Source organism: Pelodiscus sinensis, chromosome 5, assembly GCF_052426305.1.
Source record: "Pelodiscus sinensis isolate ZL-2025 chromosome 5, ASM5242630v1, whole genome shotgun sequence".
NCBI classification, from domain to species: Eukaryota; Metazoa; Chordata; order Testudines; family Trionychidae; genus Pelodiscus; species Pelodiscus sinensis.
In genome coordinates, this window is record NC_143056.1 from 109159505 (window position 1) to 109175668 (window position 16164).

Sequence of the window (16164 nt, forward strand, 5' to 3'; positions counted from 1 at the left end):
TAACCCTGATGTTAGCGATGTGTGTCTAATTCCTGCTAGTCTCAAGTGTTCTGGTTCAGTGCATTGGCACATAGTTCCCTGATGCTGTGAAATAGACTCAACTGGAAAGTCAAACTTCTCTAAAGAGATTGCCGGGCACTTAAGACTCCCTGTTTCATTAGTAAGGTGAGAGCAGTTCGTTTCAGTAGCCAGGAATGTTATGATGTCCACTAAAAACACAGACTAAATCAAGCAGTTGGGACTTGACCGCCAAAATGGAAGGAAGGCAAAAGTACACTAATTGGAATTTCTTGTCCTGCTTTGTCCTGCTTCATCAAACGTTTGGAGGTGAAACTTAACATTTACTGTCCATTTGAAGCAGCTGGAAATGTTCTGGAATCCCCTGAAACACTGCAATAAACACAAGAGCCATTAAGTACAAACTGATGTGGGCTCAGTCCAGATTCCAGAACATCCCAAGTTTCAGATGCTTTCAAACCTGGATTTTTGGTTTGTGCTCCTCTATTTTGGGGGGCAGGGGAAGAAACCTGCTAATTTTACAGTTTAATATTTTGAATGTGTCAGTGAGAACTAAGTGGAGAATTAGTAAGTGGTCTTTGGAGCAGACTTTCTCTCAAAGAGGAGCTGTTGCTGCTCAGAGCATTTGTGATGACCCAGAGTGGTAGGATGTAGTGAAGAAAATAACGAAGTGGTGGACTACATACAATGTGTGGGCAGAAAGTCAGATGACTTTGTGCTGGTGAGGTCTGGGGCCCAAGAAGGGATTAGAAATTGCTTCTCAAAGTGTGGGGCAGGACCTCAAAGTGGGCTGCTGCAGCCCCATTTTAATGGAGTTGCCAGGGATGGCTTTGACTTGCTGAGACTAAAGTATGAGTGCCATCACGCTGGGCCAAAGCCTGAGGACTTTAGCTCTGGGCATCACAGCTCCAATTACAGGATCAGGCTTTGTTCCCCCCTCAGGTGTTGTATGTGATTTTTGTTGCCTGAAGAGGGTCATGATGCAGGGAAGTTTGAGAGCTCTAGGTTAATGAAAATGGCTCGCTTGGGCTAAGCTGGAATGTAGCTTAGTGGTCAGCCGTAAAACAAGTAGAGTCTCGTGATTGTCTCCTCGTTTTCTGAGCACTATGACACTAGTCAATGCTGTACCTGGTAGAATATACTGTAGAGCAGTCCATTTTACCTGCTTTCTTGGGGGCAGCAAACTAAAGATCAGAATCGTTTGTCCCGAACCCTGAGTGTTTGTTCCATTCTGGAATGCTGAGCATATTGCCAAGTATGAATTTTCAAACCATGCTAAACTTCCCCCAAGGCAGGCGCAGTGAGGAATTTTCTTGAGAATTGGGCTGCTTAGGCAGGGTGGTGGTGACAGGGAGTAGTAAGGAGGGTTTTCAATATGATCCTTCACTTTGTTTCTGCCAGTGCAGTATTGTTGCTTCAAGTTTCCTGATTGCTGTGGTTGATCAAGACTCACTACAACAAAATGTTCTCACTGCCCCCAAATATAAAATTCTTTCCTTCTTAACTGTACACATTAGCAAATCAGTTTCTTACCCATGTGAGTACAAAGTAAGTACAGGCAGTCCCCGGGTTACATGGATCCGACTTACATCGGATCCCTACTTACAAACATCGGATCCCTACTTACAAACGGGGTGAGGCAACCCCGCACTAGCTGCTTCCCCCCAGCAGACCAAGGAGACGCGAAGCTAGCGCCCTGCCCCCCCCCCCCCCCCCCCAGCAGACCAGGGAGACGTGGAGCGGCTTTTCTCAGCAGACACCTCAGCTTGAGAATAAAGGACTGAGGGAAGTGAGGTGTGGGAGAATAAAAGTGAGCTCTGGAGAAATGTTTGGCTAGAGTTTTCCCTACACTATGTACCAGTTCCGACTTACATACAAATTCAACTTAAGAACAAACCTATAGTCCCTATATTGTATGTAACCTGGGGACTGCCTGTAGTACCAGCCTCTCACTTAACCCTTATGTTTCCTCTGGGGTGTCTATGCAATAAACTCTAAAGAGGCACATCAGCAATGGCAAGGGTTTGGCTATGCCAAATGCAGACCTTTTCCTAGGTCTATGAAGAGGTTTTCCACTGATGTAGGTGATCAGCTACCTACACTCCTCTCCAAACTGTGGTAGGTAGGATGACGGAAGACTTCTTCCCTGTATAAGCTTGAAAGTTTGCTTCTCTCACCATGAGAAGTTGGTCCAATAAAAGATGGTACCTCACCCATGTTGCCAGTTTAAAAATGTAGCACTTGCAAACAGTCAAAGCATAGTTGTTATCTGAGACAGCACAGTTTCCCCTATTAAACTGAGAAGAATTGGTAATTGTTGTCTGGTTATTTTTCGTCTGGAGACTTGAAATAAATTTGAGGGAGTACCAGGGACACAATTTCTTTACATGCTAGAGCAACATGCATTTTGGAATATACTGGCAAGCAGAAAATGTACCTTTGGTAACATGGGTTTTCTGCCACTATTTTCATGAGAGACAATTTCCAGCCTGCCTTATTTTTAAGTCAGCAAACTGATTATATATAGTAAAAGATCAGTGTTTTCATGGGTGAATAGTAATTACTGAGTAATGGCTTAAAACATTTCCTGAAGGAACAGAAAGCTGTTTTTAAAAGTCAAGAGTACATTAAAAGGATTACCATGTAGATTTGATTTTTAGATAACACTAAAATGGATCCCAAATGGACTTATGAAAGGGGATGCTATCTCTTTAATGGAAAGTGCATGGTCTGACAGTTAAGCATGCAAATGGTCTGTACTTATTGAAGTGGGATGGCTTTTTTCTTTCAATAAAGAGGAGGGAAATGACTCTCCCTCTCCACTCCCCAAAGCTCTTTTCCAACTTTTAATAGCAAATAGACTTGTGGTTCCTTGGAAAGGTAAAAAGAGGCTAGGGTTTTTTCAGGATAACTGCATCTTTATGAATCATTAGAGAGATATGTTTCATGACACTAGAAGGTCAATAGCAATTGTACCTGTTACATGGATTGAATTAAGTGGAAAGACTCTGTCTGCACTCTTTAAAAGTGAATTCTTTCTCATCTTTTGAAAAACCCAGAGGAAATGCAATTAGATCCTTAGAGATGCAGGTGAAGAGTTGACTGTGAAATACACCCCTTGCATAGAACTAGTGTATTTCACAGTGTGGATCGGTTGTAAGCTTTTTGGGGGCCTTCCTTCTAACATGTAGGGATGATTTGCCATCTCTGTAGGTTTTAATGGTTTTTTTAAAATAACTTTCTAGCTGTTAATGGTTTCAAATATTGCCTATGGCTTCAATATTTATTTTAAAAAATTTGAAAAGCATATATCCATATTTTGGCTGGTGTCAAATTTCTTTGTAGCCGTGCACAAATTTTTATATTCTCCAAAATTCTTGAGAAACCTCAGTAGGCCTGTGGAAGCTTTAAATTAGTGTCGTTATTGCCTGTATTAGGGTTTGTGACAGATTGCTTCATCTGTGTACACAGAGCAGAACATCAAATGGCCATTTGGCAATGGACACTGAAATTCTATTAAGGTTGCCGAAAGCTTAAGCTGACGTGTTTGTCTGCAAAAAAGAAAAAGAAATTATGATGATCTTACAAAGTACTCGCTAATTTTAAAAGAAGAACTTGCATAAAAACGGCGTTAGACTCACTGTTGAATCTGAGTTTAGACATATTTGATATCCTTGTTTGTTTACTTCTTGCAACTTAAATAGTAACATATTAAGCCATATGATTAAATAATATTTTGTACTCCTAATTTTCTACTTATGAGAGTTGATTTTAGTTCTTATTCCCCAGGCTTTTTGGATTCATTTTAACTGTACCGACTTAAAGGAAATTAAAAGTAAAAAATGTAATTTAATTTTTAAAAATAGAGAAAAGAAGTTGGCTTTGTTTCAATGTTGGTATATTAGTTACCCTAAGAGAAGGGAGAGTTCACTTTTTTTGTGTTTTGGGATGGAGACAATTTTGTTTTGCTACTATTTGCTTTAGCAGATATATTCTGCATAGAAGAACCAAGAAACTTAATTTTAATGTTAACTTACAAATGTGTAGCATATGGAAAGACCTCCAGCCAAATCTGAAATAATTGAATCTGCAATATTTTCCCACCAGCGACTTTCTCGTGTCTCTGCTAAGGTGCTTTATGTGAGATCTTGCACTTGTAACTTTTTATTTATTTCTGCTTTTTTTCCCGTCTTCCAAACAACTGAATAAAGGTATTACTCCTCAAATGTAAGTGATTTTGCTATAGTGGTATCTCTGAGGCCTTGTCTGCACTAGGAAAGTATTTTGAAATGACTAAATTCAACTTAACTCCTTATTTAATGAAATTTAACTAGCATATCCAAACGATGGGGAAGCCTGTAAATTAGTCTGAGGCAGGCTCCGTTAATGTGGACATGCTACCTCGGACTTAGAGCCCCAGAAAGCACTGGGAAGTAATTAATTCAAATTGCTCTGGGGAGCAGCATCAGTAGGATGGATTTGAATCCTCAGAGCCTCCCCCCTGATTTATGCTGTGGTAACTGCATTTGCCAGTGTTTGCAGGTGTAGATGATTTAAGCTAGTATTTTAAAAGTAGCTGAGAGATATTTTCAGTTGTTTGTCTACATATAAAATATCATTAATATGTTAAAAGAATAAGGTTGTAATTTTGGTGTGTTTTAGCAATAAATAACATCTGTAGAGGAATACTATTAAAAATAATTCCCAATGTTGATGTAATGAGGTTTTCCCCCGTGCAATTATTTCTGACACTAATTAGACAAGATTCATATCTGGCTTAATAAATAGCAGATTGTTTATTTGGATATTTTTTTTCATTTATATGCACTATTATCCTTTAAATATTTCTGGTTTAATATGCATCATTTTTATTTACAAATCTGTCCCCTGGAGAGCAAGTGAGGAGTTCACATGCTACTCCACACTTCATTACTCGACTAAAATTGTGTGTGGCTAGGACTTTCAGAGGAGCAACAAGGAGTTACATGCTCAACTCCTATCTGGTTTTAGTGGCAGCCACTTTAGAAAACCAGCCTCAGTGGATTGATAGTGACAACTCTTTACAGCCATGTCTACACTAGGAAACTATTTAAAAATTAGTAAATTCAACTTAACTCCCAATTTAACAAACTCAAACTAGAGTACCCACGTTACAGGGCAGTCTTGAAATTAGTCCGAGGCAGGCTTTGTTAATGTGGATGTAATACCTTGGACTTAGAGCCCAAGGAAGCACTGGGGAGTAATTATTTCAAAATAGCGGCTCTAATGCATCCATGCTACTATTCTTTTGAAATACCTATATCAGAATTAGCATTACTTCTGATGAAAAGCAGAAGTACAGAGTACAGATTCTGCATTATTTTGAAATAACAGGCATGCTTAAAAGTTCGACCTTGGGGGAGTTCTTTTGAAATAAAGTACTAGTGTAGACTAGGGCAAAGAGATTAGAAAGTTCTGCCAGTGGGATCCGTAGGGGTTGCTAATTTTGGTTGGATGTATTCCTGGAGTTTTTATCATGTGACATCCTTTGAAGACTCAATCCTGGAGGGCTGGCAACTTTAGCATGGGAGCGGGGGTAGCCTGAGAGCCTAGGCAGTCGCGTAGGGCGCCATCGGCCCAGGTGCCCACTGATGGTGTCATGGGGCGCCCGGGTGCCTGATGATGACGTCACAGCCACTGACGGCCATGCAGGCGAGGGCACCTATCGCGCCTTCCACCTGGGGCGCTAGCTGCCGCAGCCAGCCTCGGGCTGCTCCTGCAAGGGAGGTAAGAAACGTGGGTTTTAGTTAATCCTCCAGAACATAGAATTTTTGTATGAATGCTGTGAACATGTTTAAGAACCTCTGAAACTATATATAGCTGTATATCTTTGGAAAGATGGAAAATGTGGAAAATCTGAGTCTACAACTACAACTACTATTTGTGAGCATATGAAAACGTTCACCATTGCGAATTTCATGTAGTAAATGGTATGTGATATATATTTGAAAAACTCTCGTGCATAAGGAGTTTGGCCTGAACTAGGCATCTGAATATCCCTCAGGAAGGAAATTTGGATTCTGAACCTTAATCCAAATTTTGTGGATTAGGGTCCACCTCTATGCAATACTTGGAAAAAAAATTAAGAATGACTTTAGATCTCAGTTTTTTGGATACCCAGGTTCAATCAGCACACTTTGAAAGTTAGGACTCTGTCTTACCTGTTCTAAAGTGTTGTATGTTCAATACCCAAAATCATTACACTTCTGAAAAAATAGCCCTATTTATCACACGCACACACAAAGGCAGGACTTGGGATATCTGAGCTGCTCTGAGCTGAGAGTTTTTATATCTCTTTAAAAACTGCACCCTGCAACAACAGTGTTCCTGAAGGAATTCATTCAATAATAATGCATAGAAAAGAATGCCACCAAATGAATTCCCCAAAGTCACGGAAAAATAATTTACTGAATATTGCAGCACAAAACTAGAATTGTGAAATGATCATAGCTTTCTGTAATATATTTGAAATTATTCAGTGAATAATTTTGAAGAATATGACTTGTTCTATAATTGGTTCATAAGCAGTTTGATGAATACATTGAATATTTTGATTGTACACACATCACACGGTAAGGTCTAGCTCATTCATTGGATGCCATCTCTTTAGATCAGCAAATATTCAAGTTTGCAAATACTGAAAATATCCTGCTTGGCTTGTTAGTTTCCTGTTTAGTATACTTGTTGGCTAGAATGTTCATAGAAGATAAACACAATAGTATAGCACAAAGTTGAACTTGTTTTAAAAATAACACCAAAAATTTTGTAAATCTTCTGTAAATATTTGCCCAGCTCCGCTTACATTTGGTATTGAGACTAAAATGTCATATCCTCTGCTGAAAGACACCAGAAGAGTGCTGCTTTTTTACTGTGTTGACAAAAAGTTAATAAGATTACTATGCTCTTCAGATGCCATTTTGTTTTTTTGCAGCCAAATACTAGCTTAGTGATAGAAATGTAGCCGTGTTAGTCTGGTGTAGCTGAAACAAAATACAGGACTATGTAGCACTTTAAAGACTAACAAGATGGTTTATTAGATGATGATAAGCTCATCATCTAATAAACCATCTTGTTAGTCTTTAAAGTGCTACATAGTCCTGTATTTTGTTTCAAATACTAGCTTGTTACTGGAAGGCCAGTTTTTTAAATGAAGCTATTAGATATTGGAAATAAGTGATCTGAACTACCAGGTTAAATTACTTCTGTATCTCTCAGCTTCCCAAACTGTGACCTCTAAGCATAAATTGCTTTAAGGCCTTATTGCTTTAGGAATTCAGTGTTCCGTCTACCCCCTTTTTATATTTGTTTTTGCAATTAATGTAGCTGATACATTGAGAAGAATTGTAGCCTCTGGCTTCCAACCTGAAACATGTTGGCTAATTATGTTGGAAGCAGTGGGCAGCCATTTAAGCAATAGTTCATGGCTGAGCAAAACATTATCACAGTGGTCCCAGATGCCTGTGTGCTGGGTGTTGTACGGATGTAGTCCTTGTCCTGGAAAGTGGCAGTCTGCTAGTCCGTTTTGGGGGAAGGGAGGGAGGTTAGCATGCAGTCTGTTGTTGTGAGAAGTTATTATGATGGTAAAAGCAGCTAATCTGTGGGAAAGTTTTTAAAAAGAAGTTGAAGAAGGAAAGAGTTAAAGCCATCTGCCTGAAAGCATTGTGTAAAACATACACACAATGTTGGGGAAATAAGCCAATTATGTGTGCTTCACAGGAGGTGGGGGAGTGACCTTTGTGTATAATTAGTTCTTTAAATAAAAGCAAAGATTTTGAATAGAATAACTAATTAGCTGTCATAAATGGCAAATTGAAGATTTGGGCCAGATTCCTTAGGGAATGTGGGAGGATTTTCCTCCTCCCAGCCCATACTGTATGCTCACACACTTCCCTCATTAGGCTTGTTTTTAGTTCTTTGCCGTGGTAATGAGGAGTGCAGTTGCTGCTCTTAACTGAGCCCCCTCTAACAAGGCATGAAATGCAGGTGGAACAGAACTGCCTTCAGCTACTGCTGCTTTAATATGAAGCATTTTAGATGTATTGGTAGGTTGGAGGCTTGTTGGGAAAGAGGGAGGGCTTGAAAAGTCACGGTGATCTCAGCTGCATATTATACTCTGGACTTGATTGTATAAAACACAAGAAAGCCAGGAAGCCTTGAGGCATATATCATTAGCCAGCAGTCCCCATTACTCTTTCAGACCAATTAACCTTTAGAGTTGCATTAAAGAAATTAGGTGGTGAACTTCCATGCTTTCAGACAGAACCAGTAGCCCTCTTGCGGAACAGAGCGCTGTAGAGACATACATCACAGCACCCATTATTTAAATGTATGGCCCACCCTTTATAAAAGTTTTCCAGTCTCCTGAAAATGAAGCTCTGAGGAGTACCCTGAGCTGGTCTGCCCCATGAATAAAATATCAGAGGAATGATTTAGAAACATTTAGGGTATATTGAGTTGCTACTTGTGGTCTAAGCCTGTTGAATAATTTTCTTGAAAAGACCCTTGACAGAGAACATATAGGCTGATAAACTGGCTTTAGTCATCCCTGGAATAGAGGTAAAGTTTAGCTTACCCCATATAATAACAATCTCTTTAGACACAGTCATAAATTTCAGTATGACCAGAGGTAGTGTCTGTAATTTTTTTAATGTGTGTTGGAGCTGTGAGTGCTCAGTATAGGTTTTGTTTTGTATTTACCAGCAGCAAGTCTATTACATTGTAAAGGGCAAGGAAAGGAGTAGAGAGAGCCAAAAATAGAAAGGCTTCATCTGCTGTTTCCAAGAAAAGGTACCATAGATAATGAGCAATGGGAGAGAGAGAGTGGAGAAATTTTGATATATCACTTCTAAAACTTTATTTGATTATATATTTAAACAAGCAGGTGTGCGCATGATGTGTGCACCGATTGTCAAAGGGTTTTCCCTCAGTGGTACCCATTGGGTTGGCAGCAGAGTCCCCTGGTGTGCCACCTGCATATGCATGCATATTATACCCCTGCCAGTCCACCAGCCCCCAGTTCCTTCTTGCCACCAGTTCCTTCTTAGAGGTTGTTGGAATCCTCTTTGCTTGCTCTGCAAGTGCATGTAGCAGTTCAGTCTATCTCCAACTAGTCTCCGACCCCGCCTCCTAGGATTTGGCTTGGGAATCACCTACATGAAATGGACATGAACAATCACTCTAAGAAGAGAAAACGGTGGTTTACCATCTCGTAACTGTTGTTCTTCGAGATGTGTTGCTCATGTCCATTCCAAATCCCACCCACCTCCCCTTCATCAGAGTGTTCTGGCAAGAAGGAATAGGGGGTGGGCTGGCAGGGGTACATATGCAGGCGCCACCCCAGGGTACCACTGAGAGAAGAACCTTCCAACAATCCACACACACACCTACATGGAATGGACATGAGCAACACATCTCGAAGAACAACAGTTACCATATGGTAACTAACCATTGTTTACTTTTCCCAGCTCCACAGATGTATGCTCCTTTCTAATGTTAGCTTGGCCAGTGCACATGGGACTATGCCTGAGGTGGTCTATAGTTGTGTGGTGTGCATTTTGTTTTGTTTTGTTTCTTGCTCCAACCCATGCCAACACCACATTTTGCCAGTAATAAATGAAGTGCATTTCTTGCTTTAAAGCCTTTCATAAGTTCTAGTAAATGAATAATACTCCACTGGCATTTCATGATGTTAAAGTAGAAAAGTGACTTTCTAATAGAAATTAAGGCTCTGACTGCTATGCAGCTATGGTTTTGAGGGGTTTTTTTTTGGAGGGGTGGGAGGAGAATGAGGTTTGGGGTGTTATACTGGCTCTGTTTCCTGAGATTTTCCTGAAGGGCTTGGACTGTAAAGTTACAGTGCTTTGGAGACTGTGCTCACTCATTGTTTGGAAATGAAATGGCAAATGCACTGTGAATCCATGCTGATAAACTTTGGCAGTTTTGAAATTTGTTTCACACCTCACCTGCCATGTCACTGTGCCAGTTAATTGCAGTCAAAACTTTTTATCGTTCTATTTGTGCTCCATCCAGGCAGGTTAAGGTGTTGGGGGGTGGGGAGTATTCTAGACCAAAATGTAATTTCAAAACGCTGAACCTGACCGGCACAGGTTGACCTTGCTCGTTATTATCTGAGTGGGAATAGCAGCTTTGAACATCATATGATTTCTGAAATGCTGGCTTTTTTCATTAGAAAACCCCCTGCTGAAAACTGACCAAGTGTGTGGCGTTCCTTTCCTTGCTAAGGTACTGTAAAAAAGATCTTCACTCCTTTGCTGCTAGTTATTAGAAGAAAATTGGAAAGCGTTGCTCTTCTCCTGTTCATGCGAGCCTCTCCTAAGACAATGATGTGCACAGAATGGAGCCTGTAGAGATTTGAGAGAGTCATGTGCGTACAGGCCACATGTGAGACAACAAACCATACCGTGGCCCACGAATAATCATTTGAACACAGTGTACTTGTGACCCCCTTACAATTTAGTTCAAGTCCTGCTTAACTTTTATCAAGGGAAGTTTCCTTCCTTTCTTAATTGAACTAACTTTGGAAAATATTTTAAGCAAGTGAACTTGATTTTCCCTCCATCGTGCTCAGCCTCAGCAGAAGCCAGCTCTTACCCCACTTATTAAGAACCCAACTTCCTGAGTGAAGGCAGATGACAGTGTGATAGGGAGGAGGTGTGGGGGGAGGAATTGGAAACACGAGTCACATGGAAATTCTTGTATTTGGGATCTTTAGAAAACTCTGCCTATAGGGAGTAGAGGCAGCTACAGGTGGGGCTGACTGCTCCACATTGATTTGATCTCATTCTGCCATGTATGGCGTTTCTTGCACTTCCTGGATGAGTTTGGGTAAATTAAACTCATTTATTTATATTGTATTGAAAAATGGAACCTCAAGTCTTCCTCTTGAAACTTGTCCCAATATGAAACAGACTTGTATAGATGGCCTGACAGTATGCCTCAGGATACAAGAGTGTTGGGGGAGGAGGAGAGGTCACTCCAAGATTTTTGTAAGTAGTCAAGATTTTTGTAAGTCCATGATATTAATGGAGGAGGTGCGGAGGTCTGGGATGGAGATTGTGTGCAGAAGGGAGCTTGGGGTAACAGGTTGAGGTGTGGGATCTGGGAGAGAGTTTTTGGGTGAAGGAGGGGATTGTGACCTGGGGCAATGGAATGGAATGCAGAAGGGGGTGCAGGGTCTGGGAGGGGAGTTTGACCTAAGGTAGGGGTGCAGGGGTTTGGGTTGTGACCTGGGACAGCGGATTGGGGTGCAAGGTTGTGACCTGTGGAGAGCTGTAGGAGGGGAAGCAGGGTCTGGGTCTGGAACGGGTGCAGAAGCTTTGGGTTACTTGGGGTACAGGTGCTGGGGGGGCAGAGGGTTGGGGGAGGGAGGGCCTGGAGTGCCTGGCCCCTAGCCAGCAACCAAGCAGGGTCCTAGTCTAGCAGGGTCCTAGCCTTCCAGGCCATGTATCTGCTCAGGGCAGCTGCAGGGGCCATAGTTACTGCTCTGAACTGAATGCTGTAAGCCGGAGTAATGAGGGAGGAGGAGCACTTCACATACTGCCTGTCCTGCAAACAGGCAACTGCTATTGGCCAGAAACCTGGCGGGGGCAGCATGAGAAGCCTCTCACTCCTTCCCTCTGGACTCTCAGCATTCAGAGACACACACATGGCCCTGCAGCCGTCTTTCCTGATTGCCAAGTGGGGACACAGCAGGCAGGGAGCCAGCTGAGGCACTCTCAGGCCAGATCTGGCAGCTTGGCAGGCCAGATCTGGCCTGTGGATCATATTTTGCCCAGCCCTGTGATAGTGTTCTTCCAAACTCTGTCCACAAGATGACAGGCTCGACCCCCTGAAATCCGGAATGAGATACTGCTCATAGTAGATTGTATGCATTTTTGGCTCCTATGCTACCGCCCATGTTGGTGAAACTTATGAAGCGGGGATTTAAATCCCCCCCACTTCATTAGCATAAAAATGGCTGCCGCTTTTTTTCGGCATGGAGCTTTGCCGGAAAAAAGCGCCAGTCTAGACGCGGATCTTTTGGAAAATAAAGCCTTTTCCGAAAGATCCCTTATCCCTTATTTTAAGAGGGATAAGGGATCTTTTGGAAAAGGCTTTATTTTCCGAAAGATCCACGTCTAGACTGGCGCTTTTTTCCGGCAAAGCTCCGTGCCAAAAAAAAGCGGCAGCCATTTTTATGCTAATGAAGCGGGGGGGATTTAAATCCCTGCTTCATTTGCAATTGCGATACGTCTAATTTGCATCCCTTCTACGAAAAAGGGATGCAGTCTAGACCCAGCCATGTTGCTCAAGGCTGGGAAGGAAGAGCTGTACCTCAGACTGACATAAGCGCTTGTGTGCACAGTGCTACCTCGGTAAGAGAGCTTGTCCCACCCACACAGCTTGTGCTACTCAAAAAAGTGCTTTATTTATGCTTGAGGGAGAGCTCTCTCCCATCGACATAGTGTCTTCACCAGATGTGCTGCAGATGCACCACTGGATCAGTACAGCTGCAGAGCGTAGGTATAGATATGGCCTTGCATGATGAATGAAATAGTAGACGCTTAAATCAGATGGCTGGGGATGAGGATTGAACCCTCCGTTGAGACAAATGGGACAGTTCGTGCCTCTCAGATCTTCAACTTAGGATTCAGAATGTGTGTTCTGAAAACCAAGTTGCAACCTCAAAGTGCTGTCTGTACTGCTATTTTTAGAACACTATGCAAACCTGTTTGGTGGCCCAGTCTTAGAGGCTTGCTCCAAAATGCTATGTGGACATGCCCTTGGAGATGATAGCTTTTAGAGAAATACTGGTAAAACGCGTAGGCACCTATTGGCTATTTTTTGAGCTCTGATTTATGTACGGTAAATTCATATGCAGCTGGCAGAGAATAAAAAAATTAGAGACTGATGCACAAAAAGCTCCTGTTTAAAATCTTGTTTATATATAAAGTTGCTGATAGCATGTTCTGTTAGCAGGATATTTTAAGTCTCTTGAACAGTGAGCGTTTGAACTCAAATTACTAATGTTTGTCACAGCCAAGCATACCCAGTGCTGAAGAGGATAAAAGGCTGGTTAAGCAAGGTTTTCTCCTACAATATCCCAGAGTATTGAGCTAAACACATGTTGTGAGTTCAGTTTTTCTGGATCCCTTTCTTGATGTGGCAGCTGAACACCTGGTACATGATTTGTGATCACCTGCATCAGAATTTCAAGCACTTGTGATCAGAAACTTAAATTTTTTTTCTTATGTTGACAAATACAGACTTCAGTTGTGTTTTCTCCTTTGCGTTGATTGGCAGAGTTGACATCAGAGGATTTTAAGGTAGCCATTTGAAGAGCATCTGTATGAGATATTGGAAACACAGATTTGCTGTGCAAAAATCAATCTTTCAGTTCACTTTTGAATGACAAATAAGATTATAGGTTTTTTGACAGACAAGATTGAAGTTATACAATTTGTGGCCAGAATAACTGCACTAATAAAAAGGAGTAGAAATCCCTTAGCCCACCCCATAATCCATGTACATATATGTGATTTAAATACATGACTAGTCAATAAATCCCATCCAGTGGTGTGTAGAGAGTGTCTTGGATTTTGTACGTCAAGCCAGTTTTATACAACATTTTGGATAACGTAGTTAGTGGATAAGAGAGAGAGTTTTCTCTTCCCTTCTTCAGTGTCTTGGGATAATCTTTCAATATGATTCTTAAGCTTGGGATTGTCTGGTAGTTTCACTAAGCTAAGAAAGGAATTATATTTCTTTAATGTTGCTACTGCAATTTACCTATACAACCAATGCATGGGTCTCCATTCTGGCAAGATAATGCAATCCTTTGCCTGTCAAGTTAGTCTGTTGGTGTGGGGTTTGAGGTGTGCCATGTGACTATCTCTTAAAGGAATATATTCTGAAGAAGAGATCAGCCCCCAAAATGCCCCAGTAAAAAACATAGCCTGCAGAACATATGAGCCACTTTCCCTGTCTCTTCTTGTGGGAATGTCTTGCATAGGGTTACCAGGTGTCCAGCATTCACCCAGACAGTATTCCGGTATTTTCGGCTCCTGTACAGTAAAAAAAAATTCAGAGAATACCGGACACCTAAAATGTCCGGCATTTTCTGAATTTTTCCCCAGCCAAGAGGCGAAAATGCCGGGCACCTGGCAACCCTACAAACACTCAAAACCCGGCCTCCCCCACCACCTCCAAACCCTCTCCGCCCCCCCCCTCCCCCCCGGCTCCCAACACCCCCAGACACCCCATCCCTTATGCTTACCTGGTTCTCCAAGGCTGCCGGCACAAAATGGCTGCCGGCCAAACGACCTACGGGAAGCAATGCTTTCCCCTGGATCTTAATGCTCAACCGCTCCTCTGTTCCTATCCCTGCACTCACTCTTAAAGGGGACATGCTGTTTTAATGCTGTTTTTATTTTTATTTTTTTTGGCTTACCGCCCCCCCCCCCCCTTTTTTTTCCCCCTTCAACAGAATTTTTTCCCATTTTTTTTTTTTTTCGGAGGGGGTGGGGGTTGGGTCAGTATTTTTGTTTCAACCATCTGGCATCCCTAGTCTTGCAGTATCACGGCTGCTCCAATCTTACCACTAGTGTTCTGTGCTTAGGCTCTCCAAGCCTTAAACATCCGTACCTTTCCCCATAGAATATGTTAGGTTCTCAGTGTTTGTTCATGGGTTTTCTTTAGGAAACCCTACTGTACTTGCTCAAAAACCCTGATGGCAACATATGTTTTAGAGTAGCGTTGTTGATTTGTGGGTGGTGTTGAAGAATAAGCCTAGATTTTCACTTACTAATTATTACATCATTGTCGCCAGTCTCAAAGGTTTGCTGATATTACTCTGCAAGTGGATTTTGAGCCTCTAGCAACCTAGAGCAGGAGGGCTCTTTAAACCTTAAGAATTGTTGAATGTTACTTGACTTATCTCCACAGGACTGAGACCACTTTGATAACAAATGGATCAATTGCACACTTTTTGTGCAGAAGTGTCTTAAGTGCTGTTGCCCTCTGACAGAGCAATTACTGTAAGAATAGTGGGTTCTGCATGTGCCAAGCATTAGCCACCCTGAGGCCCCCAGGCTTTTAAGGAAAGCAGCAAATATCACTTATTACAGTGGCACCAAGTAGTGCCCTTCTAGGTAAGGGGCTGTTAATAATTCCAGTATCAAGCTGCTGCTTCCTAGAACCTATAACTGTGTCCTAAAATCCTATGTAAGAGCAGATCCTCCACCACTCGCCTCCCGCAGCGGCACCGATTTTAGCACAAGGTGGCAAGCAGCAGCCTCACCTCATCTCCCTGGCTTCGTGTAGGCCACAGTGGTCATGTTCTGGAGGCCAAGCTCTCTCACTTCAGTGTGGGTGTAATATGGAGCGAGCCAGCCATAGATCATGCTTGTGCTGCAGAGTGAATCCCACCCTTTTCCCTGTCAGGAAACTGGAAGTGGTATGACTCAGGCTCATTCTTCCAAAACAGCAGGCAAGCACCTTCTTGCCACAACTCCTGGGCACAGAGCTCAGAGGAGAGGTGTCCTGCAGTGACTGCGTACCTGGAAGGGAGAGGAGGTCTGGAGAGAAGCTGTAGGCCATGGGTTCCCAAACTAGGGTGTGTGCCCCCCTGGGGGGGGGGGGGCGTGAAGCGACCCAGCCTCCTCCCCCCCCTCAAGTTTTGCTGCTCCACTCAGTTCCTTTTTTTTCTCAATACGTTTTGCTTCTTTTGGGGGGGGGGGCGGGTAAGGGGGGGCGTGAGGGTTTTTTTAAAAATCAAGAAGGGGGTGTGATGCCGAAAAGTTTGGAAACCACTGCTGTAGGCAGTAAGGAAGGGCAGCTAACTGGAAAGCTGGAGCCCATAAGAGGGAGGAGGAACCCATAAGAGTCAGTGTACTAACAGGCCAGGGGACTCTGACAGCCTGGGGACTTGGATAGTCTCTTGGTGCCCTAACACCATCCAGGGATTTGGAGGCCAAACAGCTGCTTTCCCCCAAGACTCCCTGGTTGAGAACCTAGCTGCTGCTCCCTGCCGGTTATCTCCCTGGCACACTAGCATTCATCTCTGCTAGCTAGTAGGGATTTCCACAATCAGAATGAGGCCCGGAGTGG

The 16164-nt window shown here is 42.6% G+C and overlaps 1 protein-coding gene across 3 annotated transcripts in view; it reads left to right on the plus strand.

Annotated features, from left to right (window-relative positions):
* LMO1 (LIM domain only 1) overlaps positions 1-16164 on the plus strand; it is an 84471-nt gene that overhangs the window by 46529 nt on the left and 21778 nt on the right. The window lies entirely within an intron of this gene.